The sequence below is a fragment of the Hyla sarda genome, unplaced genomic scaffold (genome assembly GCF_029499605.1).
Source record: "Hyla sarda isolate aHylSar1 unplaced genomic scaffold, aHylSar1.hap1 scaffold_857, whole genome shotgun sequence".
Lineage (NCBI taxonomy): Eukaryota > Metazoa > Chordata > Amphibia > Anura > Hylidae > Hyla > Hyla sarda.
This window is the reverse complement of record NW_026610885.1, coordinates 92,230-115,167: the sequence shown is the minus strand read 5'-3', so window position 1 is coordinate 115,167 and position 22,938 is coordinate 92,230. Positions and strand designations below refer to the sequence as shown.

Below are 22,938 nucleotides of genomic sequence, written 5' to 3'. Positions count from 1 at the left end.
ATTGACAAAATAAGATTAATGCTTATGAAGAAATATAAAATCTCATCCCTTCCCCAATATCGCGCCACACCCCTACCCCTTAATTCCCTGGTTGAATTTGATGGACATATGTCTTTTTTCGACCGTACTAACTATGTAACTATGTAACATAACATGGGGGGGGGGGGGTCTCCTGGCTGTTCACACAGGTGTGTCATTGCTGTACATTGACCATGCATTGCTTCTGTGGTATTGCAAAGGCAAAGACAAATGCTTCCAGCCATCCATTGCACTAATGGATTGGTCATCAGCTGGCTGTCTATGTCCCGCATCAATATAGACCAAAGTACAGAGGGTTAGGCTATGCTATTGTGCACCTACCTGATGCATCAGAAGGTGCGAGGCCCTTGCTAAATTCTGTGCACAGACTTTGAGATCTATACTTTAGACTGTATCTAAACCTGCTCCAACATGGACTGACATTCTGGCCTACTTTCAGCCGATGCGACTTGTCTGTCGCTGAACAGTCGCTTTTTATGTATTCAGCACCTATGTATAATGTTGTAAAAATGCTCTAGAAGCTAAAGTCGCAGAAATGTCACACATATTTGGCCTGCAACTTTCTGTGCGACAAATTCAGACAGGAAAAATCAGTATAAATCCTTAGAAAATTATCCCCCAGTGTCTCCATCTGCTGGCGGTATTGAATAAGCATTGCTGCACTGATGGGGTATGCATTAGACGAAAAAAAAGAAGAAAAAGAAGAATAATACGCCCAGAAAAGAGGCGAAAAGGAGAAAAACGTAAAAAAACGTGAAAAAAAAGTAAGAGGAAGAGAAGGGAAAAAAAGGTGGAAATGGGTTTAAAAGTGATTTCGGCGGAGAAATATATATATATATATATATATATATATATATATACGCGCACACACACACATATATATAAACGTATTCTCCGTTGAGATATTGCAGCCGCTGCTGTGTCCAGGCCCAGGAGCCTTAGCACTGTGCTGTGATGTCACTCAATACCACTGACATCACTAGGTGTAAACAACATCTCTCCTTTGCTGTGTATGTGACTATGGAGCTGTTTGGTGATGTCGTCTATTATGGCCTTCATAGAAGCAACAGGAGATTGTTGCATCCATCTAGAACCCTCAGAACTACAGTGCTATGATGTCACTCACTTCCACAGGCCTTGCAGAGTGTAAACAACAACAACCCAGCTTTGTTGTGTATGTAACCATAGGGATTTGTGATGTCACCTAGAACCTTCACAGCAGCGACAGCTTTATGAGGAGCATCAGCACTGCTCTGCCTGAGCAGAACCATCACCGCCATAGGTTGTCAAATAACCCGGATTTAACCCACACAGGTAAGTCCAATGGGGTGCAGGCATGTCCTCTATGCTTACAGCTTCCCGTGGGTGTTGGTTTGATACCGTTTGGGGACAGCCAAGGAGGCATCTGCAGGCAACAAAGGTAGGTGTGTGCTTGTGTGTGTGTTTCCTATGCAGATCCTAAGCCCAGTGTCACATGCAAGTAGGAGGAGTAAGAAGGGTTCCTGGCAAATCCGGGTTATGGATTGCATTTAAAAAGGCCCCGTGGGAGTGCAATGGGCCCCTGTCTTGCTGCTTAGCAATAATGGTATGGGTTTAGGTTCTGCTGTGTGTACTGGTGGTTGACTGCCCCCCAGCCCAGAGTGTGCATGGAAAATTGTCTGGCAGCCTCCCTGACAGCAAGCAGTGATAGTGCCCATGAAGGGCACCTTGTTGGGCCCGCCCCTTTCACGGTTATCGCTTCTCGGCCTTTTGGCTAAGATCAAGTGTAGTATCTGTTCTTATCAGTTTAATATCTGATACGTCCCCTATCTGGGGACCATATATTAAATGGATTTTTGAGAACGGGGGCCGATTTCGAAGCTTGCTTCCGTCGCCCTATGCATTGACCCGATATGGCAGTATCTTCGGGTACAGTGCACCACCCCCTTACAGGGTTAAAAAGAAAGATTCCTACTTTCATTGCTACCTGCTTGCTGGCTAGCCAGCTAGCCAGTCCTGTGGGCCTTGCTGCTGCTGCAGCCAAAAAACAAAAGGTGGTGCTGCTGCTGCTTCTGCTGCTTCTGCTTCTGCTTGTGTCTGGCCGCTGTTGGAGCGTCCAGGCACAGGACTTCTGCTGCTGCTGACTAAATGGCCTCCTTAATTGGATCATTTGAGTAGCCAGCACACCTGTGCAGGTAGGGCATGACATGATAGGCAGCTGCCTTGATAGCGGGTGGGTGCTGAATGTTCCTAATTGACAAAATAAGATTAATGCTTATGAAGAAATATAAAATCTCATCCCTTCCCCAATATCGCGCCACACCCCTACCCCTTAATTCCCTGGTTGAACTTGATGGACATATGTCTTTTTTCGACCGTACTAACTATGTAACTATGTAACATAACATGGGGGGGGTCTCCTGGCTGTTCACACAGGTGTGTCATTGCTGTACATTGACCATGCATTGCTTCTGTGGTATTGCAAAGGCAAAGACAAATGCTTCCAGCCATCCATTGCACTAATGGATTGGTCATCAGCTGGCTGTCTATGTCCCGCATCAATATAGACCAAAGTACAGAGGGTTAGGCTATGCTATTGTGCACCTACCTGATGCATCAGAAGGTGCGAGGCCCTAGCTAAATTCTGTGCACAGACTTTGAGATCTATACTTTAGACTGTATCTAAACCTGCTCCAACATGGACTGACATTCTGGCCTACTTTCAGCCGATGCGACTTGTCTGTCGCTGAACAGTCGCTTTTTATGTATTCAGCACCTATGTATAATGTTGTAAAAATGCTCTAGAAGCTAAAGTCGCAGAAATGTCACACATATTTGGCCTGCAACTTTCTGTGCGACAAATTCAGACAGGAAAAATCAGTATAAATCCTTAGAAAATTATCCCCCAGTGTCTCCATCTGCTGGCGGTATTGAATAAGCATTGCTGCACTGATGGGGTATGCATTAGACGAAAAAAAAGAAGAAAAAGAAGAATAATACGCCCAGAAAAGAGGCGAAAAGGAGAAAAACGTAAAAAAACGTGAAAAAAAAGTAAGAGGAAGAGAAGGGAAAAAAAGGTGGAAATGGGTTTAACCCCTTAAGGACCGGAGGTTTTTCCGTTTTTGCATTTTCGTTTTTTGCTCCTTGCCTTTAAAAAATCATAACTCTTTCAAATTTACACCTAAAAATCCATATGATGGCTTATTTTTTGCGCCACCAATTCTACTTTGTAATGACGTCAGTCATTTTGCCCAAAAATCTGTGGTGAAGCGGGAAAAAAAATCATTGTGCGACAAAATTGAAAAAAAAATGCTGTTTTGTAACTTTTGGGGGCTTCCGTTTCTACGTAGTACATTTTTCGGTAAAAATGACACCTGATATGTATTCTGTAGGTCCATACGATTAAAATGATTCCCTACTTATATAGGTTTGATTTTGTCGGACTTCTGGAAAAAATCATAACTACATGCAGGAAAATTAATACGTTTAAAATTGTCATCTTCTGACCCCTATAACTTTTTTATTTTTCCGTGTATGGGGCGGTATGAGGGCTCATTTTTTGCGCCGTGATCTGAAGTTTTTAACGGTACCATTTTTGCATTGATAGGACTTATTGATCACTTTTTATTCATTTTTAAATGATATAAAAAGTGACCAAAAATGCACTATTTTGGACTTTGGAATTTTTTTGTGCGCACGCCATTGACCGAGCGGTTTAATTAATGATATATTTTTATAATTCAGACATTTCCGCACGCGGTGATACCACATATGTTTATTTTTATTTTTATTTACACTGTGTTTTTTTTTTTTATTGGAAAAGGGGGGTGATTCAAACTTTTAATAGGGGAGGAGTTAAATGATCTTTATTCACTTTTTTTTTTCACTTTTTATTTGCAGTGTTATAGGTCCCATAGGGACCTATAACACTGCACACACTGATCTTCTATGTTGATCACTGGTTTCTCATAAGAAACCAGTGATCAACGATTCTGCCGGATGACTGCTCATGCCTGGATCTCAGGCACTGAGCAGTCATTCGGCGATCGGACAGCGAGGAGGCAGGTAGGGGCCCTCCCGCTGTCCTGTCAGCTGTTCGGGATGCCGCGATTTCACCGCGGCTATCCCGAACAGCCCACTGAGCTAGCCGGGATGCTTTCGGTTTCACTTTAGACGCGGCGTTCAACTTTGAACGCCGCGTCTAAAGGGTTAATAGCGCGCGGCACAGCGATCAATGCCGCGCGCTATTAGCCACGGGTCCCGGCCATTGTTAGAGGCCGGGCCCGACCCGCTATGACGCGGGGCCACGCCGTGGCCCCGCGTTATAGATCGGGAGTGGACACATGACGTTCCAGTACGTCATGTGTCCTTAAGGGGTTAAAAGTGATTTCGTCGGAGAAATATATATATATATATATATATATATATATATATATATACGCGCACACACACACATATATATAAACGTATTCTCCGTTGAGATATTGCAGCCGCTGCTGTGTCCAGGCCCAGGAGCCTTAGCACTGTGCTGTGATGTCACTCAATACCACTGACATCACTAGGTGTAAACAACATCTCTCCTTTGCTGTGTATGTGACTATGGAGCTGTTTGGTGATGTCGTCTATTATGGCCTTCATAGAAGCAACAGGAGATTGTTGCATCCATCTAGAACCCTCAGAACTACAGTGCTATGATGTCACTCACTTCCACAGGCCTTGCAGAGTGTAAACAACAACAACCCAGCTTTGTTGTGTATGTAACCATAGGGATTTGTGATGTCACCTAGAACCTTCACAGCAGCGACAGCTTTATGAGGAGCATCAGCACTGCTCTGCCTGAGCAGAACCATCACCGCCATAGGTTGTCAAATAACCCGGATTTAACCCACACAGGTAAGTCCAATGGGGTGCAGGCATGTCCTCTATGCTTACAGCTTCCCGTGGGTGTTGGTTTGATACCGTTTGGGGACAGCCAAGGAGGCATCTGCAGGCAACAAAGGTAGGTGTGTGCTTGTGTGTGTGTTTCCTATGCAGATCCTAAGCCCAGTGTCACATGCAAGTAGGAGGAGTAAGAAGGGTTCCTGGCAAATCCGGGTTATGGATTGCATTTAAAAAGGCCCCGTGGGAGTGCAATGGGCCCCTGTCTTGCTGCTTAGCAATAATGGTATGGGTTTAGGTTCTGCTGTGTGTACTGGTGGTTGACTGCCCCCCAGCCCAGAGTGTGCATGGAAAATTGTCTGGCAGCCTCCCTGACAGCAAGCAGTGATAGTGCCCATGAAGGGCACCTTGTTGGGCCCGCCCCTTTCACGGTTATCGCTTCTCGGCCTTTTGGCTAAGATCAAGTGTAGTATCTGTTCTTATCAGTTTAATATCTGATACGTCCCCTATCTGGGGACCATATATTAAATGGATTTTTGAGAACGGGGGCTGATTTCGAAGCTTGCTTCCGTCGCCCTATGCATTGACCCGATATGGCAGTATCTTCGGGTACAGTGCACCACCCCCTTACAGGGTTAAAAAGAAAGATTCCTACTTTCATTGCTACCTGCTTGCTGGCTAGCCAGCTAGCCAGCCCTGTGGGCCTTGCTGCTGCTGCAGCCAAAAAACAAAAGGTGGTGCTGCTGCTGCTTCTGCTGCTTCTGCTTCTGCTTGTGTCTGGCCGCTGTTGGAGCGTCCAGGCACAGGACTTCTGCTGCTGCTGACTAAATGGCCTCCTTAATTGGATCATTTGAGTAGCCAGCACACCTGTGCAGGTAGGGCATGACATGATAGGCAGCTGCCTTGATAGCGGGTGGGTGCTGAATGTTCCTAATTGACAAAATAAGATTAATGCTTATGAAGAAATATAAAATCTCATCCCTTCCCCAATATCGCGCCACACCCCTACCCCTTAATTCCCTGGTTGAACTTGATGGACATATGTCTTTTTTCGACCGTACTAACTATGTAACTATGTAACATAACATGGGGGGGGGGGGGGGGGTCTCCTGGCTGTTCACACAGGTGTGTCATTGCTGTACATTGACCATGCATTGCTTCTGTGGTATTGCAAAGGCAAAGACAAATGCTTCCAGCCATCCATTGCACTAATGGATTGGTCATCAGCTGGCTGTCTATGTCCCGCATCAATATAGACCAAAGTACAGAGGGTTAGGCTATGCTATTGTGCACCTACCTGATGCATCAGAAGGTGCGAGGCCCTTGCTAAATTCTGTGCACAGACTTTGAGATCTATACTTTAGACTGTATCTAAACCTGCTCCAACATGGACTGACATTCTGGCCTACTTTCAGCCGATGCGACTTGTCTGTCGCTGAACAGTCGCTTTTTATGTATTCAGCACCTATGTATAATGTTGTAAAAATGCTCTAGAAGCTAAAGTCGCAGAAATGTCACACATATTTGGCCTGCAACTTTCTGTGCGACAAATTCAGACAGGAAAAATCAGTATAAATCCTTAGAAAATTATCCCCCAGTGTCTCCATCTGCTGGCGGTATTGAATAAGCATTGCTGCACTGATGGGGTATGCATTAGACGAAAAAAAAGAAGAAAAAGAAGAATAATACGCCCAGAAAAGAGGCGAAAAGGAGAAAAACGTAAAAAAACGTGAAAAAAAAGTAAGAGGAAGAGAAGGGAAAAAAAGGTGGAAATGGGTTTAAAAGTGATTTCGGCGGAGAAATATATATATATATATATATATATATATATATATATATACGCGCACACACACACATATATATAAACGTATTCTCCGTTGAGATATTGCAGCCGCTGCTGTGTCCAGGCCCAGGAGCCTTAGCACTGTGCTGTGATGTCACTCAATACCACTGACATCACTAGGTGTAAACAACATCTCTCCTTTGCTGTGTATGTGACTATGGAGCTGTTTGGTGATGTCGTCTATTATGGCCTTCATAGAAGCAACAGGAGATTGTTGCATCCATCTAGAACCCTCAGAACTACAGTGCTATGATGTCACTCACTTCCACAGGCCTTGCAGAGTGTAAACAACAACAACCCAGCTTTGTTGTGTATGTAACCATAGGGATTTGTGATGTCACCTAGAACCTTCACAGCAGCGACAGCTTTATGAGGAGCATCAGCACTGCTCTGCCTGAGCAGAACCATCACCGCCATAGGTTGTCAAATAACCCGGATTTAACCCACACAGGTAAGTCCAATGGGGTGCAGGCATGTCCTCTATGCTTACAGCTTCCCGTGGGTGTTGGTTTGATACCGTTTGGGGACAGCCAAGGAGGCATCTGCAGGCAACAAAGGTAGGTGTGTGCTTGTGTGTGTGTTTCCTATGCAGATCCTAAGCACAGTGTCACATGCAAGTAGGAGGAGTAAGAAGGGTTCCTGGCAAATCCGGGTTATGGATTGCATTTAAAAAGGCCCCGTGGGAGTGCAATGGGCCCCTGTCTTGCTGCTTAGCAATAATGGTATGGGTTTAGGTTCTGCTGTGTGTACTGGTGGTTGACTGCCCCCCAGCCCAGAGTGTGCATGGAAAATTGTCTGGCAGCCTCCCTGACAGCAAGCAGTGATAGTGCCCATGAAGGGCACCTTGTTGGGCCCGCCCCTTTCACGGTTATAGCTTCTCGGCCTTTTGGCTAAGATCAAGTGTAGTATCTGCTCTTATCAGTTTAATATCTGATACGTCCCCTATCTGGGGACCATATATTAAATGGATTTTTGAGAACGGGGGCCGATTTCGAAGCTTGCTTCCGTCGCCCTATGCATTGACCCGATATGGCAGTATCTTCGGGTACAGTGCACCACCCCCTTACAGGGTTAAAAAGAAAGATTCCTACTTTCATTGCTACCTGCTTGCTGGCTAGCCAGCTAGCCAGCCCTGTGGGCCTTGCTGCTGCTGCAGCCAAAAAACAAAAGGTGGTGCTGCTGCTGCTTCTGCTGCTTCTGCTTCTGCTTGTGTCTGGCCGCTGTTGGAGCGTCCAGGCACAGGACTTCTGCTGCTGCTGACTAAATGGCCTCCTTAATTGGATCATTTGAGTAGCCAGCACACCTGTGCAGGTAGGGCATGACATGATAGGCAGCTGCCTTGATAGCGGGTGGGTGCTGAATGTTCCTAATTGACAAAATAAGATTAATGCTTATGAAGAAATATAAAATCTCATCCCTTCCCCAATATCGCGCCACACCCCTACCCCTTAATTCCCTGGTTGAACTTGATGGACATATGTCTTTTTTCGACCGTACTAACTATGTAACTATGTAACATAACATGGGGGGGGGGGGGGGGGGGGTCTCCTGGCTGTTCACACAGGTGTGTCATTGCTGTACATTGACCATGCATTGCTTCTGTGGTATTGCAAAGGCAAAGACAAATGCTTCCAGCCATCCATTGCACTAATGGATTGGTCATCAGCTGGCTGTCTATGTCCCGCATCAATATAGACCAAAGTACAGAGGGTTAGGCTATGCTATTGTGCACCTACCTGATGCATCAGAAGGTGCGAGGCCCTTGCTAAATTCTGTGCACAGACTTTGAGATCTATACTTTAGACTGTATCTAAACCTGCTCCAACATGGACTGACATTCTGGCCTACTTTCAGCCGATGCGACTTGTCTGTCGCTGAACAGTCGCTTTTTATGTATTCAGCACCTATGTATAATGTTGTAAAAAGGCTCTAGAAGCTAAAGTCGCAGAAATGTCACACATATTTGGCCTGCAACTTTCTGTGCGACAAATTCAGACAGGAAAAATCAGTATAAATCCTTAGAAAATTATCCCCCAGTGTCTCCATCTGCTGGCGGTATTGAATAAGCATTGCTGCACTGATGGGGTATGCATTAGACGAAAAAAAAGAAGAAAAAGAAGAATAATACGCCCAGAAAAGAGGCGAAAAGGAGAAAAACGTAAAAAAAACGTGAAAAAAAAGTAAGAGGAAGAGAAGGGAAAAAAAGGTGGAAATGGGTTTAAAAGTGATTTCGGCGGAGAATATATATATATATATATATATATATATATATATATATATATATATACGCGCACACACACACATATATATAAACGTATTCTCCGTTGAGATATTGCAGCCGCTGCTGTGTCCAGGCCCAGGAGCCTTAGCACTGTGCTGTGATGTCACTCAATACCACTGACATCACTAGGTGTAAACAACATCTCTCCTTTGCTGTGTATGTGACTATGGAGCTGTTTGGTGATGTCGTCTATTATGGCCTTCATAGAAGCAACAGGAGATTGTTGCATCCATCTAGAACCCTCAGAACTACAGTGCTATGATGTCACTCACTTCCACAGGCCTTGCAGAGTGTAAACAACAACAACCCAGCTTTGTTGTGTATGTAACCATAGGGATTTGTGATGTCACCTAGAACCTTCACAGCAGCGACAGCTTTATGAGGAGCATCAGCACTGCTCTGCCTGAGCAGAACCATCACCGCCATAGGTTGTCAAATAACCCGGATTTAACCCACACAGGTAAGTCCAATGGGGTGCAGGCATGTCCTCTATGCTTACAGCTTCCCGTGGGTGTTGGTTTGATACCGTTTGGGGACAGCCAAGGAGGCATCTGCAGGCAACAAAGGTAGGTGTGTGCTTGTGTGTGTGTTTCCTATGCAGATCCTAAGCCCAGTGTCACATGCAAGTAGGAGGAGTAAGAAGGGTTCCTGGCAAATCCGGGTTATGGATTGCATTTAAAAAGGCCCCGTGGGAGTGCAATGGGCCCCTGTCTTGCTGCTTAGCAATAATGGTATGGGTTTAGGTTCTGCTGTGTGTACTGGTGGTTGACTGCCCCCCAGCCCAGAGTGTGCATGGAAAATTGTCTGGCAGCCTCCCTGACAGCAAGCAGTGATAGTGCCCATGAAGGGCACCTTGTTGGGCCCGCCCCTTTCACGGTTATCGCTTCTCGGCCTTTTGGCTAAGATCAAGTGTAGTATCTGTTCTTATCAGTTTAATATCTGATACGTCCCCTATCTGGGGACCATATATTAAATGGATTTTTGAGAACGGGGGCCGATTTCGAAGCTTGCTTCCGTCGCCCTATGCATTGACCCGATATGGCAGTATCTTCGGGTACAGTGCACCACCCCCTTACAGGGTTAAAAAGAAAGATTCCTACTTTCATTGCTACCTGCTTGCTGGCTAGCCAGCTAGCCAGCCCTGTGGGCCTTGCTGCTGCTGCAGCCAAAAAACAAAAGGTGGTGCTGCTGCTGCTTCTGCTGCTTCTGCTTCTGCTTGTGTCTGGCCGCTGTTGGAGCGTCCAGGCACAGGACTTCTGCTGCTGCTGACTAAATGGCCTCCTTAATTGGATCATTTGAGTAGCCAGCACACCTGTGCAGGTAGGGCATGACATGATAGGCAGCTGCCTTGATAGCGGGTGGGTGCTGAATGTTCCTAATTGACAAAATAAGATTAATGCTTATGAAGAAATATAAAATCTCATCCCTTCCACAATATCGCGCCACACCCCTACCCCTTAATTCCCTGGTTGAACTTGATGGACATATGTCTTTTTTCGACCGTACTAACTATGTAACTATGTAACATAACATGGGGGGGGGGGGGGGTCTCCTGGCTGTTCACACAGGTGTGTCATTGCTGTACATTGACCATGCATTGCTTCTGTGGTATTGCAAAGGCAAAGACAAATGCTTCCAGCCATCCATTGCACTAATGGATTGGTCATCAGCTGGCTGTCTATGTCCCGCATCAATATAGACCAAAGTACAGAGGGTTAGGCTATGCTATTGTGCACCTACCTGATGCATCAGAAGGTGCGAGGCCCTTGCTAAATTCTGTGCACAGACTTTGAGATCTATACTTTAGACTGTATCTAAACCTGCTCCAACATGGACTGACATTCTGGCCTACTTTCAGCCGATGCGACTTGTCTGTCGCTGAACAGTCGCTTTTTATGTATTCAGCACCTATGTATAATGTTGTAAAAATGCTCTAGAAGCTAAAGTCGCAGAAATGTCACACATATTTGGCCTGCAACTTTCTGTGCGACAAATTCAGACAGGAAAAATCAGTATAAATCCTTAGAAAATTATCCCCCAGTGTCTCCATCTGCTGGCGGTATTGAATAAGCATTGCTGCACTGATGGGGTATGCATTAGACGAAAAAAAAGAAGAAAAAGAAGAATAATACGCCCAGAAAAGAGGCGAAAAGGAGAAAAACGTAAAAAAAACGTGAAAAAAAAGTAAGAGGAAGAGAAGGGAAAAAAAGGTGGAAATGGGTTTAAAAGTGATTTCGGCGGAGAAATATATATATATATATATATATATATATATATATATATATATATATATACGCGCACACACACACATATATATAAACGTATTCTCCGTTGAGATATTGCAGCCGCTGCTGTGTCCAGGCCCAGGAGCCTTAGCACTGTGCTGTGATGTCACTCAATACCACTGACATCACTAGGTGTAAACAACATCTCTCCTTTGCTGTGTATGTGACTATGGAGCTGTTTGGTGATGTCGTCTATTATGGCCTTCATAGAAGCAACAGGAGATTGTTGCATCCATCTAGAACCCTCAGAACTACAGTGCTATGATGTCACTCACTTCCACAGGCCTTGCAGAGTGTAAACAACAACAACCCAGCTTTGTTGTGTATGTAACCATAGGGATTTGTGATGTCACCTAGAACCTTCACAGCAGCGACAGCTTTATGAGGAGCATCAGCACTGCTCTGCCTGAGCAGAACCATCACCGCCATAGGTTGTCAAATAACCCGGATTTAACCCACACAGGTAAGTCCAATGGGGTGCAGGCATGTCCTCTATGCTTACAGCTTCCCGTGGGTGTTGGTTTGATACCGTTTGGGGACAGCCAAGGAGGCATCTGCAGGCAACAAAGGTAGGTGTGTGCTTGTGTGTGTGTTTCCTATGCAGATCCTAAGCCCAGTGTCACATGCAAGTAGGAGGAGTAAGAAGGGTTCCTGGCAAATCCGGGTTATGGATTGCATTTAAAAAGGCCCCGTGGGAGTGCAATGGGCCCCTGTCTTGCTGCTTAGCAATAATGGTATGGGTTTAGGTTCTGCTGTGTGTACTGGTGGTTGACTGCCCCCCAGCCCAGAGTGTGCATGGAAAATTGTCTGGCAGCCTCCCTGACAGCAAGCAGTGATAGTGCCCATGAAGGGCACCTTGTTGGGCCCGCCCCTTTCACGGTTATCGCTTCTCGGCCTTTTGGCTAAGATCAAGTGTAGTATCTGTTCTTATCAGTTTAATATCTGATACGTCCCCTATCTGGGGACCATATATTAAATGGATTTTTGAGAACGGGGGCCGATTTCGAAGCTTGCTTCCGTCGCCCTATGCATTGACCCGATATGGCAGTATCTTCGGGTACAGTGCACCACCCCCTTACAGGGTTAAAAAGAAAGATTCCTACTTTCATTGCTACCTGCTTGCTGGCTAGCCAGCTAGCCAGCCCTGTGGGCCTTGCTGCTGCTGCAGCCAAAAAACAAAAGGTGGTGCTGCTGCTGCTTCTGCTGCTTCTGCTTCTGCTTGTGTCTGGCCGCTGTTGGAGCGTCCAGGCACAGGACTTCTGCTGCTGCTGACTAAATGGCCTCCTTAATTGGATCATTTGAGTAGCCAGCACACCTGTGCAGGTAGGGCATGACATGATAGGCAGCTGCCTTGATAGCGGGTGGGTGCTGAATGTTCCTAATTGACAAAATAAGATTAATGCTTATGAAGAAATATAAAATCTCATCCCTTCCCCAATATCGCGCCACACCCCTACCCCTTAATTCCCTGGTTGAACTTGATGGACATATGTCTTTTTTCGACCGTACTAACTATGTAACTATGTAACATAACATGGGGGGGGGGGGGGGGGGCTCCTGGCTGTTCACACAGGTGTGTCATTGCTGTACATTGACCATGCATTGCTTCTGTGGTATTGCAAAGGCAAAGACAAATGCTTCCAGCCATCCATTGCACTAATGGATTGGTCATCAGCTGGCTGTCTATGTCCCGCATCAATATAGACCAAAGTACAGAGGGTTAGGCTATGCTATTGTGCACCTACCTGATGCATCAGAAGGTGCGAGGCCCTAGCTAAATTCTGTGCACAGACTTTGAGATCTATACTTTAGACTGTATCTAAACCTGCTCCAACATGGACTGACATTCTGGCCTACTTTCAGCCGATGCGACTTGTCTGTCGCTGAACAGTCGCTTTTTATGTATTCAGCACCTATGTATAATGTTGTAAAAATGCTCTAGAAGCTAAAGTCGCAGAAATGTCACACATATTTGGCCTGCAACTTTCTGTGCGACAAATTCAGACAGGAAAAATCTGTATAAATCCTTAGAAAATTATCCCCCAGTGTCTCCATCTGCTGGCGGTATTGAATAAGCATTGCTGCACTGATGGGGTATGCATTAGACGAAAAAAAAGAAGAAAAAGAAGAATAATACGCCCAGAAAAGAGGCGAAAAGGAGAAAAACGTAAAAAAACGTGAAAAAAAAGTAAGAGGAAGAGAAGGGAAAAAAAGGTGGAAATGGGTTTAAAAGTGATTTCGGCGGAGAAATATATATATATATATATATATATATATATATATATATATACGCGCACACACACACATATATATAAACGTATTCTCCGTTGAGATATTGCAGCCGCTGCTGTGTCCAGGCCCAGGAGCCTTAGCACTGTGCTGTGATGTCACTCAATACCACTGACATCACTAGGTGTAAACAACATCTCTCCTTTGCTGTGTATGTGACTATGGAGCTGTTTGGTGATGTCGTCTATTATGGCCTTCATAGAAGCAACAGGAGATTGTTGCATCCATCTAGAACCCTCAGAACTACAGTGCTATGATGTCACTCACTTCCACAGGCCTTGCAGAGTGTAAACAACAACAACCCAGCTTTGTTGTGTATGTAACCATAGGGATTTGTGATGTCACCTAGAACCTTCACAGCAGCGACAGCTTTATGAGGAGCATCAGCACTGCTCTGCCTGAGCAGAACCATCACCGCCATAGGTTGTCAAATAACCCGGATTTAACCCACACAGGTAAGTCCAATGGGGTGCAGGCATGTCCTCTATGCTTACAGCTTCCCGTGGGTGTTGGTTTGATACCGTTTGGGGACAGCCAAGGAGGCATCTGCAGGCAACAAAGGTAGGTGTGTGCTTGTGTGTGTGTTTCCTATGCAGATCCTAAGCCCAGTGTCACATGCAAGTAGGAGGAGTAAGAAGGGTTCCTGGCAAATCCGGGTTATGGATTGCATTTAAAAAGGCCCCGTGGGAGTGCAATGGGCCCCTGTCTTGCTGCTTAGCAATAATGGTATGGGTTTAGGTTCTGCTGTGTGTACTGGTGGTTGACTGCCCCCCAGCCCAGAGTGTGCATGGAAAATTGTCTGGCAGCCTCCCTGACAGCAAGCAGTGATAGTGCCCATGAAGGGCACCTTGTTGGGCCCGCCCCTTTCACGGTTATCGCTTCTCGGCCTTTTGGCTAAGATCAAGTGTAGTATCTGTTCTTATCAGTTTAATATCTGATACGTCCCCTATCTGGGGACCATATATTAAATGGATTTTTGAGAACGGGGGCCGATTTCGAAGCTTGCTTCCGTCGCCCTATGCATTGACCCGATATGGCAGTATCTTCGGGTACAGTGCACCACCCCCTTACAGGGTTAAAAAGAAAGATTCCTACTTTCATTGCTACCTGCTTGCTGGCTAGCCAGCTAGCCAGCCCTGTGGGCCTTGCTGCTGCTGCAGCCAAAAAACAAAAGGTGGTGCTGCTGCTGCTTCTGCTGCTTCTGCTTCTGCTTGTGTCTGGCCGCTGTTGGAGCGTCCAGGCACAGGACTTCTGCTGCTGCTGACTAAATGGCCTCCTTAATTGGATCATTTGAGTAGCCAGCACACCTGTGCAGGTAGGGCATGACATGATAGGCAGCTGCCTTGATAGCGGGTGGGTGCTGAATGTTCCTAATTGACAAAATAAGATTAATGCTTATGAAGAAATATAAAATCTCATCCCTTCCACAATATCGCGCCACACCCCTACCCCTTAATTCCCTGGTTGAACTTGATGGACATATGTCTTTTTTCGACCGTACTAACTATGTAACTATGTAACATAACATGGGGGGGGGGGGGGTCTCCTGGCTGTTCACACAGGTGTGTCATTGCTGTACATTGACCATGCATTGCTTCTGTGGTATTGCAAAGGCAAAGACAAATGCTTCCAGCCATCCATTGCACTAATGGATTGGTCATCAGCTGGCTGTCTATGTCCCGCATCAATATAGACCAAAGTACAGAGGGTTAGGCTATGCTATTGTGCACCTACCTGATGCATCAGAAGGTGCGAGGCCCTTGCTAAATTCTGTGCACAGACTTTGAGATCTATACTTTAGACTGTATCTAAACCTGCTCCAACATGGACTGACATTCTGGCCTACTTTCAGCCGATGCGACTTGTCTGTCGCTGAACAGTCGCTTTTTATGTATTCAGCACCTATGTATAATGTTGTAAAAATGCTCTAGAAGCTAAAGTCGCAGAAATGTCACACATATTTGGCCTGCAACTTTCTGTGCGACAAATTCAGACAGGAAAAATCAGTATAAATCCTTAGAAAATTATCCCCCAGTGTCTCCATCTGCTGGCGGTATTGAATAAGCATTGCTGCACTGATGGGGTATGCATTAGACGAAAAAAAAGAAGAAAAAGAAGAATAATACGCCCAGAAAAGAGGCGAAAAGGAGAAAAACGTAAAAAAAAAGTAAGAGGAAGAGAAGGGAAAAAAAGGTGGAAATGGGTTTAAAAGTGATTTCGGCGGAGAAATATATATATATATATATATATATATATATATATATATATACGCGCACACACACACATATATATAAACGTATTCTCCGTTGAGATATTGCAGCCGCTGCTGTGTCCAGGCCCAGGAGCCTTAGCACTGTGCTGTGATGTCACTCAATACCACTGACATCACTAGGTGTAAACAACATCTCTCCTTTGCTGTGTATGTGACTATGGAGCTGTTTGGTGATGTCGTCTATTATGGCCTTCATAGAAGCAACAGGAGATTGTTGCATCCATCTAGAACCCTCAGAACTACAGTGCTATGATGTCACTCACTTCCACAGGCCTTGCAGAGTGTAAACAACAACAACCCAGCTTTGTTGTGTATGTAACCATAGGGATTTGTGATGTCACCTAGAACCTTCACAGCAGCGACAGCTTTATGAGGAGCATCAGCACTGCTCTGCCTGAGCAGAACCATCACCGCCATAGGTTGTCAAATAACCCGGATTTAACCCACACAGGTAAGTCCAATGGGGTGCAGGCATGTCCTCTATGCTTACAGCTTCCCGTGGGTGTTGGTTTGATACCGTTTGGGGACAGCCAAGGAGGCATCTGCAGGCAACAAAGGTAGGTGTGTGCTTGTGTGTGTGTTTCCTATGCAGATCCTAAGCCCAGTGTCACATGCAAGTAGGAGGAGTAAGAAGGGTTCCTGGCAAATCCGGGTTATGGATTGCATTTAAAAAGGCCCCGTGGGAGTGCAATGGGCCCCTGTCTTGCTGCTTAGCAATAATGGTATGGGTTTAGGTTCTGCTGTGTGTACTGGTGGTTGACTGCCCCCCAGCCCAGAGTGTGCATGGAAAATTGTCTGGCAGCCTCCCTGACAGCAAGCAGTGATAGTGCCCATGAAGGGCACCTTGTTGGGCCCGCCCCTTTCACGGTTATCGCTTCTCGGCCTTTTGGCTAAGATCAAGTGTAGTATCTGTTCTTATCAGTTTAATATCTGATACGTCCCCTATCTGGGGACCATATATTAAATGGATTTTTGAGAACGGGGGCCGATTTCGAAGCTTGCTTCCGTCGCCCTATGCATTGACCCGATATGGCAGTATCTTCGGGTACAGTGCACCACCCCCTTACAGGGTTAAAAAGAAAGATTCCTACTTTCATTGCTACCTGCTTGCTGGCTAGCCAGCTAGCCAGCCCTGTGGGCCTTGCTGCTGCTGCAGCCAAAAAACAAAAGGTGGTGCTGCTGCTGCTTCTGCTGCTTCTACTTCTGCTTGTGTCTGGCCGCTGTTGGAGCGTCCAGGCACAGGACTTCTGCTGCTGCTGACTAAATGGCCTCCTTAATTGGATCATTTGAGTAGCCAGCACACCTGTGCAGGTAGGGCATGACATGATAGGCAGCTGCCTTGATAGCGGGTGGGTGCTGAATGTTCCTAATTGACAAAATAAGATTAATGCTTATGAAGAAATATAAAATCTCATCCCTTCCCCAATATCGCGCCACACCCCTACCCCTTAATTCCCTGGTTGAACTTGATGGACATATGTCTTTTTTCGACCGTACTAACTATGTAACTATGTAACATAACATGGGGGGGGGGGGGGGGGGGCTCCTGGCTGTTCACACAGGTGTGTCATTGCTGTACATTGACCATGCATTGCTTCTGTGGTATTGCAAAGGCAAAGACAAATGCTTCCAGCCATCCATTGCACTAATGGATTGGTCATCAGCTGGCTGTCTATGTCCCGCATCAATATAGACCAAAGTACAGAGGGTTAGGCTATGCTATTGTGCACCTACCTGATGCATCAGAAGGTGCGAGGCCCTAGCTAAATTCTGTGCACAGACTTTGAGATCTATACTTTAGACTGTATCTAAACCTGCTCCAACATGGACTGACATTCTGGCCTACTTTCAGCCGATGCGACTTGTCTGTCGCTGAACAGTCGCTTTTTATGTATTCAGCACCTATGTATAATGTTGTAAAAATGCTCTAGAAGCTAAAGTCGCAGAAATGTCACACATATTTGGCCTGCAACTTTCTGTGCGACAAATTCAGACAGGAAAAATCTGTATAAATCCTTAGAAAATTATCCCCCAGTGTCTCCATCTGCTGGCGGTATTGAATAAGCATTGCTGCACTGATGGGGTATGCATTAGACGAAAAAAAAGAAGAAAAAGAAGAATAATACGCCCAGAAAAGAGGCGAAAAGGAGAAAAACGTAAAAAAACGTGAAAAAAAAGTAAGAGGAAGAGAAGGGAAAAAAAGGTGGAAATGGGTTTAAAAGTGATTTCGGCGGAGAATATATATATATATATATATATATATATATATATATATATATATATACGCGCACACACACACATATATATAAACGTATTCTCCGTTGAGATATTGCAGCCGCTGCTGTGTCCAGGCCCAGGAGCCTTAGCACTGTGCTGTGATGTCACTCAATACCACTGACATCACTAGGTGTAAACAACATCTCTCCTTTGCTGTGTATGTGACTATGGAGCTGTTTGGTGATGTCGTCTATTATGGCCTTCATAGAAGCAACAGGAGATTGTTGCATCCATCTAGAACCCTCAGAACTACAGTGCTATGATGTCACTCACTTCCACAGGCCTTGCAGAGTGTAAACAACAACAACCCAGCTTTGTTGTGTATGTAACCATAGGGATTTGTGATGTCACCTAGAACCTTCACAGCAGCGACAGCTTTATGAGGAGCATCAGCACTGCTCTGCCTGAGCAGAACCATCACCGCCATAGGTTGTCAAATAACCCGGATTTAACCCACACAGGTAAGTCCAATGGGGTGCAGGCATGTCCTCTATGCTTACAGCTTCCCGTGGGTGTTGGTTTGATACCGTTTGGGGACAGCCAAGGAGGCATCTGCAGGCAACAAAGGTAGGTGTGTGCTTGTGTGTGTGTTTCCTATGCAGATCCTAAGCCCAGTGTCACATGCAAGTAGGAGGAGTAAGAAGGGTTCCTGGCAAATCCGGGTTATGGATTGCATTTAAAAAGGCCCCGTGGGAGTGCAATGGGCCCCTGTCTTGCTGCTTAGCAATAATGGTATGGGTTTAGGTTCTGCTGTGTGTACTGGTGGTTGACTGCCCCCCAGCCCAGAGTGTGCATGGAAAATTGTCTGGCAGCCTCCCTGACAGCAAGCAGTGATAGTGCCCATGAAGGGCACCTTGTTGGGCCCGCCCCTTTCACGGTTATCGCTTCTCGGCCTTTTGGCTAAGATCAAGTGTAGTATCTGTTCTTATCAGTTTAATATCTGATACGTCCCCTATCTGGGGACCATATATTAAATGGATTTTTGAGAACGGGGGCCGATTTCGAAGCTTGCTTCCGTCGCCCTATGCATTGACCCGATATGGCAGTATCTTCGGGTACAGTGCACCACCCCCTTACAGGGTTAAAAAGAAAGATTCCTACTTTCATTGCTACCTGCTTGCTGGCTAGCCAGCTAGCCAGCCCTGTGGGCCTTGCTGCTGCTGCAGCCAAAAAACAAAAGGTGGTGCTGCTGCTGCTTCTGCTGCTTCTGCTTCTGCTTGTGTCTGGCCGCTGTTGGAGCGTCCAGGCACAGGACTTCTGCTGCTGCTGACTAAATGGCCTCCTTAATTGGATCATTTGAGTAGCCAGCACACCTGTGCAGGTAGGGCATGACATGATAGGCAGCTGCCTTGATAGCGGGTGGGTGCTGAATGTTCCTAATTGACAAAATAAGATTAATGCTTATGAAGAAATATAAAATCTCATCCCTTCCACAATATCGCGCCACACCCCTACCCCTTAATTCCCTGGTTGAACTTGATGGACATATGTCTTTTTTCGACCGTACTAACTATGTAACTATGTAACATAACATGGGGGGGGGGGGGGTCTCCTGGCTGTTCACACAGGTGTGTCATTGCTGTACATTGACCATGCATTGCTTCTGTGGTATTGCAAAGGCAAAGACAAATGCTTCCAGCCATCCATTGCACTAATGGATTGGTCATCAGCTGGCTGTCTATGTCCCGCATCAATATAGACCAAAGTACAGAGGGTTAGGCTATGCTATTGTGCACCTACCTGATGCATCAGAAGGTGCGAGGCCCTTGCTAAATTCTGTGCACAGACTTTGAGATCTATACTTTAGACTGTATCTAAACCTGCTCCAACATGGACTGACATTCTGGCCTACTTTCAGCCGATGCAACTTGTCTGTCGCTGAACAGTCGCTTTTTATGTATTCAGCACCTATGTATAATGTTGTAAAAATGCTCTAGAAGCTAAAGTCGCAGAAATGTCACACATATTTGGCCTGCAACTTTCTGTGCGACAAATTCAGACAGGAAAAATCAGTATAAATCCTTAGAAAATTATCCCCCAGTGTCTCCATCTGCTGGCGGTATTGAATAAGCATTGCTGCACTGATGGGGTATGCATTAGACGAAAAAAAAGAAGAAAAAGAAGAATAATACGCCCAGAAAAGAGGCGAAAAGGAGAAAAACGTAAAAAAACGTGAAAAAAAAGTAAGAGGGAAGAGAAGGGAAAAAAAGGTGGAAATGGGTTTAAAAGTGATTTCGGCGGAGAATATATATATATATATATATATATATATATATATATATATATATACGCGCACACACACACATATATATAAACGTATTCTCCGTTGAGATATTGCAGCCGCTGCTGTGTCCAGGCCCAGGAGCCTTAGCACTGTGCTGTGATGTCACTCAATACCACTGACATCACTAGGTGTAAACAACATCTCTCCTTTGCTGTGTATGTGACTATGGAGCTGTTTGGTGATGTCGTCTATTATGGCCTTCATAGAAGCAACAGGAGATTGTTGCATCCATCTAGAACCCTCAGAACTACAGTGCTATGATGTCACTCACTTCCACAGGCCTTGCAGAGTGTAAACAACAACAACCCAGCTTTGTTGTGTATGTAACCATAGGGATTTGTGATGTCACCTAGAACCTTCACAGCAGCGACAGCTTTATGAGGAGCATCAGCACTGCTCTGCCTGAGCAGAACCATCACCGCCATAGGTTGTCAAATAACCCGGATTTAACCCACACAGGTAAGTCCAATGGGGTGCAGGCATGTCCTCTATGCTTACAGCTTCCCGTGGGTGTTGGTTTGATACCGTTTGGGGACAGCCAAGGAGGCATCTGCAGGCAACAAAGGTAGGTGTGTGCTTGTGTGTGTGTTTCCTATGCAGATCCTAAGCCCAGTGTCACATGCAAGTAGGAGGAGTAAGAAGGGTTCCTGGCAAATCCGGGTTATGGATTGCATTTAAAAAGGCCCCGTGGGAGTGCAATGGGCCCCTGTCTTGCTGCTTAGCAATAATGGTATGGGTTTAGGTTCTGCTGTGTGTACTGGTGGTTGACTGCCCCCCAGCCCAGAGTGTGCATGGAAAATTGTCTGGCAGCCTCCCTGACAGCAAGCAGTGATAGTGCCCATGAAGGGCACCTTGTTGGGCCCGCCCCTTTCACGGTTATCGCTTCTCGGCCTTTTGGCTAAGATCAAGTGTAGTATCTGTTCTTATCAGTTTAATATCTGATACGTCCCCTATCTGGGGACCATATATTAAATGGATTTTTGAGAACGGGGGCCGATTTCGAAGCTTGCTTCCGTCGCCCTATGCATTGACCCGATATGGCAGTATCTTCGGGTACAGTGCACCACCCCCTTACAGGGTTAAAAAGAAAGATTCCTACTTTCATTGCTACCTGCTTGCTGGCTAGCCAGCTAGCCAGTCCTGTGGGCCTTGCTGCTGCTGCAGCCAAAAAACAAAAGGTGGTGCTGCTGCTGCTTCTGCTGCTTCTGCTTCTGCTTGTGTCTGGCCGCTGTTGGAGCGTCCAGGCACAGGACTTCTGCTGCTGCTGACTAAATGGCCTCCTTAATTGGATCATTTGAGTAGCCAGCACACCTGTGCAGGTAGGGCATGACATGATAGGCAGCTGCCTTGATAGCGGGTGGGTGCTGAATGTTCCTAATTGACAAAATAAGATTAATGCTTATGAAGAAATATAAAATCTCATCCCTTCCCCAATATCGCGCCACACCCCTACCCCTTAATTCCCTGGTTGAACTTGATGGACATATGTCTTTTTTCGACCGTACTAACTATGTAACTATGTAACATAACATGGGGGGGGTCTCCTGGCTGTTCACACAGGTGTGTCATTGCTGTACATTGACCATGCATTGCTTCTGTGGTATTGCAAAGGCAAAGACAAATGCTTCCAGCCATCCATTGCACTAATGGATTGGTCATCAGCTGGCTGTCTATGTCCCGCATCAATATAGACCAAAGTACAGAGGGTTAGGCTATGCTATTGTGCACCTACCTGATGCATCAGAAGGTGCGAGGCCCTTGCTAAATTCTGTGCACAGACTTTGAGATCTATACTTTAGACTGTATCTAAACCTGCTCCAACATGGACTGACATTCTGGCCTACTTTCAGCCGATGCGACTTGTCTGTCGCTGAACAGTCGCTTTTTATGTATTCAGCACCTATGTATAATGTTGTAAAAATGCTCTAGAAGCTAAAGTCGCAGAAATGTCACACATATTTGGCCTGCAACTTTCTGTGCGACAAATTCAGACAGGAAAAATCAGTATAAATCCTTAGAAAATTATCCCCCAGTGTCTCCATCTGCTGGCGGTATTGAATAAGCATTGCTGCACTGATGGGGTATGCATTAGACGAAAAAAAAGAAGAAAAAGAAGAATAATACGCCCAGAAAAGAGGCGAAAAGGAGAAAAACGTAAAAAAACGTGAAAAAAAAGTAAGAGGAAGAGAAGGGAAAAAAAGGTGGAAATGGGTTTAACCCCTTAAGGACCGGAGGTTTTTCCGTTTTTGCATTTTCGTTTTTTGCTCCTTGCCTTTAAAAAATCATAACTCTTTCAAATTTACACCTAAAAATCCATATGATGGCTTATTTTTTGCGCCACCAATTCTACTTTGTAATGACGTCAGTCATTTTGCCCAAAAATCTGTGGTGAAGCGGGAAAAAAAATCATTGTGCGACAAAATTGAAAAAAAAACGCTGTTTTGTAACTTTTGGGGGCTTCCGTTTCTACGTAGTACATTTTTCGGTAAAAATGACACCTGATATGTATTC

General features: G+C 45.5%; 9 non-coding genes across 9 annotated transcripts; all 9 read left to right on the top strand.

The window, feature by feature from the left end:
• The first annotated feature begins 1,772 nt into the window (after positions 1–1,772).
• LOC130347986 (U2 spliceosomal RNA) lies at positions 1,773–1,963 on the top strand. The gene has a single exon (XR_008885823.1). It is a non-coding gene; the product is annotated as a U2 spliceosomal RNA (small nuclear RNA).
• Positions 1,964–5,330: 3,367 nt separating this feature from the next.
• LOC130347969 (U2 spliceosomal RNA) lies at positions 5,331–5,521 on the top strand. The gene has a single exon (XR_008885807.1). It is a non-coding gene; the product is annotated as a U2 spliceosomal RNA (small nuclear RNA).
• Positions 5,522–7,609: 2,088 nt separating this feature from the next.
• LOC130347934 (U2 spliceosomal RNA) lies at positions 7,610–7,800 on the top strand. Its single transcript, XR_008885781.1, has one exon. It is a non-coding gene; the product is annotated as a U2 spliceosomal RNA (small nuclear RNA).
• Positions 7,801–9,899: 2,099 nt separating this feature from the next.
• LOC130347985 (U2 spliceosomal RNA) lies at positions 9,900–10,090 on the top strand. The gene has a single exon (XR_008885822.1). It is a non-coding gene; the product is annotated as a U2 spliceosomal RNA (small nuclear RNA).
• A 2,097-nt stretch (positions 10,091–12,187) lies between these two features.
• On the top strand, positions 12,188–12,378 carry LOC130347984 (U2 spliceosomal RNA). The gene has a single exon (XR_008885821.1). It is a non-coding gene; the product is annotated as a U2 spliceosomal RNA (small nuclear RNA).
• Positions 12,379–14,468: 2,090 nt separating this feature from the next.
• On the top strand, positions 14,469–14,659 carry LOC130347983 (U2 spliceosomal RNA). Its single transcript, XR_008885820.1, has one exon. It is a non-coding gene; the product is annotated as a U2 spliceosomal RNA (small nuclear RNA).
• A 2,077-nt stretch (positions 14,660–16,736) lies between these two features.
• Positions 16,737–16,927, top strand: LOC130347982 (U2 spliceosomal RNA). The gene has a single exon (XR_008885819.1). It is a non-coding gene; the product is annotated as a U2 spliceosomal RNA (small nuclear RNA).
• Positions 16,928–19,023: 2,096 nt separating this feature from the next.
• LOC130347980 (U2 spliceosomal RNA) lies at positions 19,024–19,214 on the top strand. Its single transcript, XR_008885817.1, has one exon. It is a non-coding gene; the product is annotated as a U2 spliceosomal RNA (small nuclear RNA).
• A 2,091-nt stretch (positions 19,215–21,305) lies between these two features.
• LOC130347978 (U2 spliceosomal RNA) lies at positions 21,306–21,496 on the top strand. Its single transcript, XR_008885816.1, has one exon. It is a non-coding gene; the product is annotated as a U2 spliceosomal RNA (small nuclear RNA).
• The last annotated feature ends 1,442 nt before the right edge of the window (positions 21,497–22,938 follow it).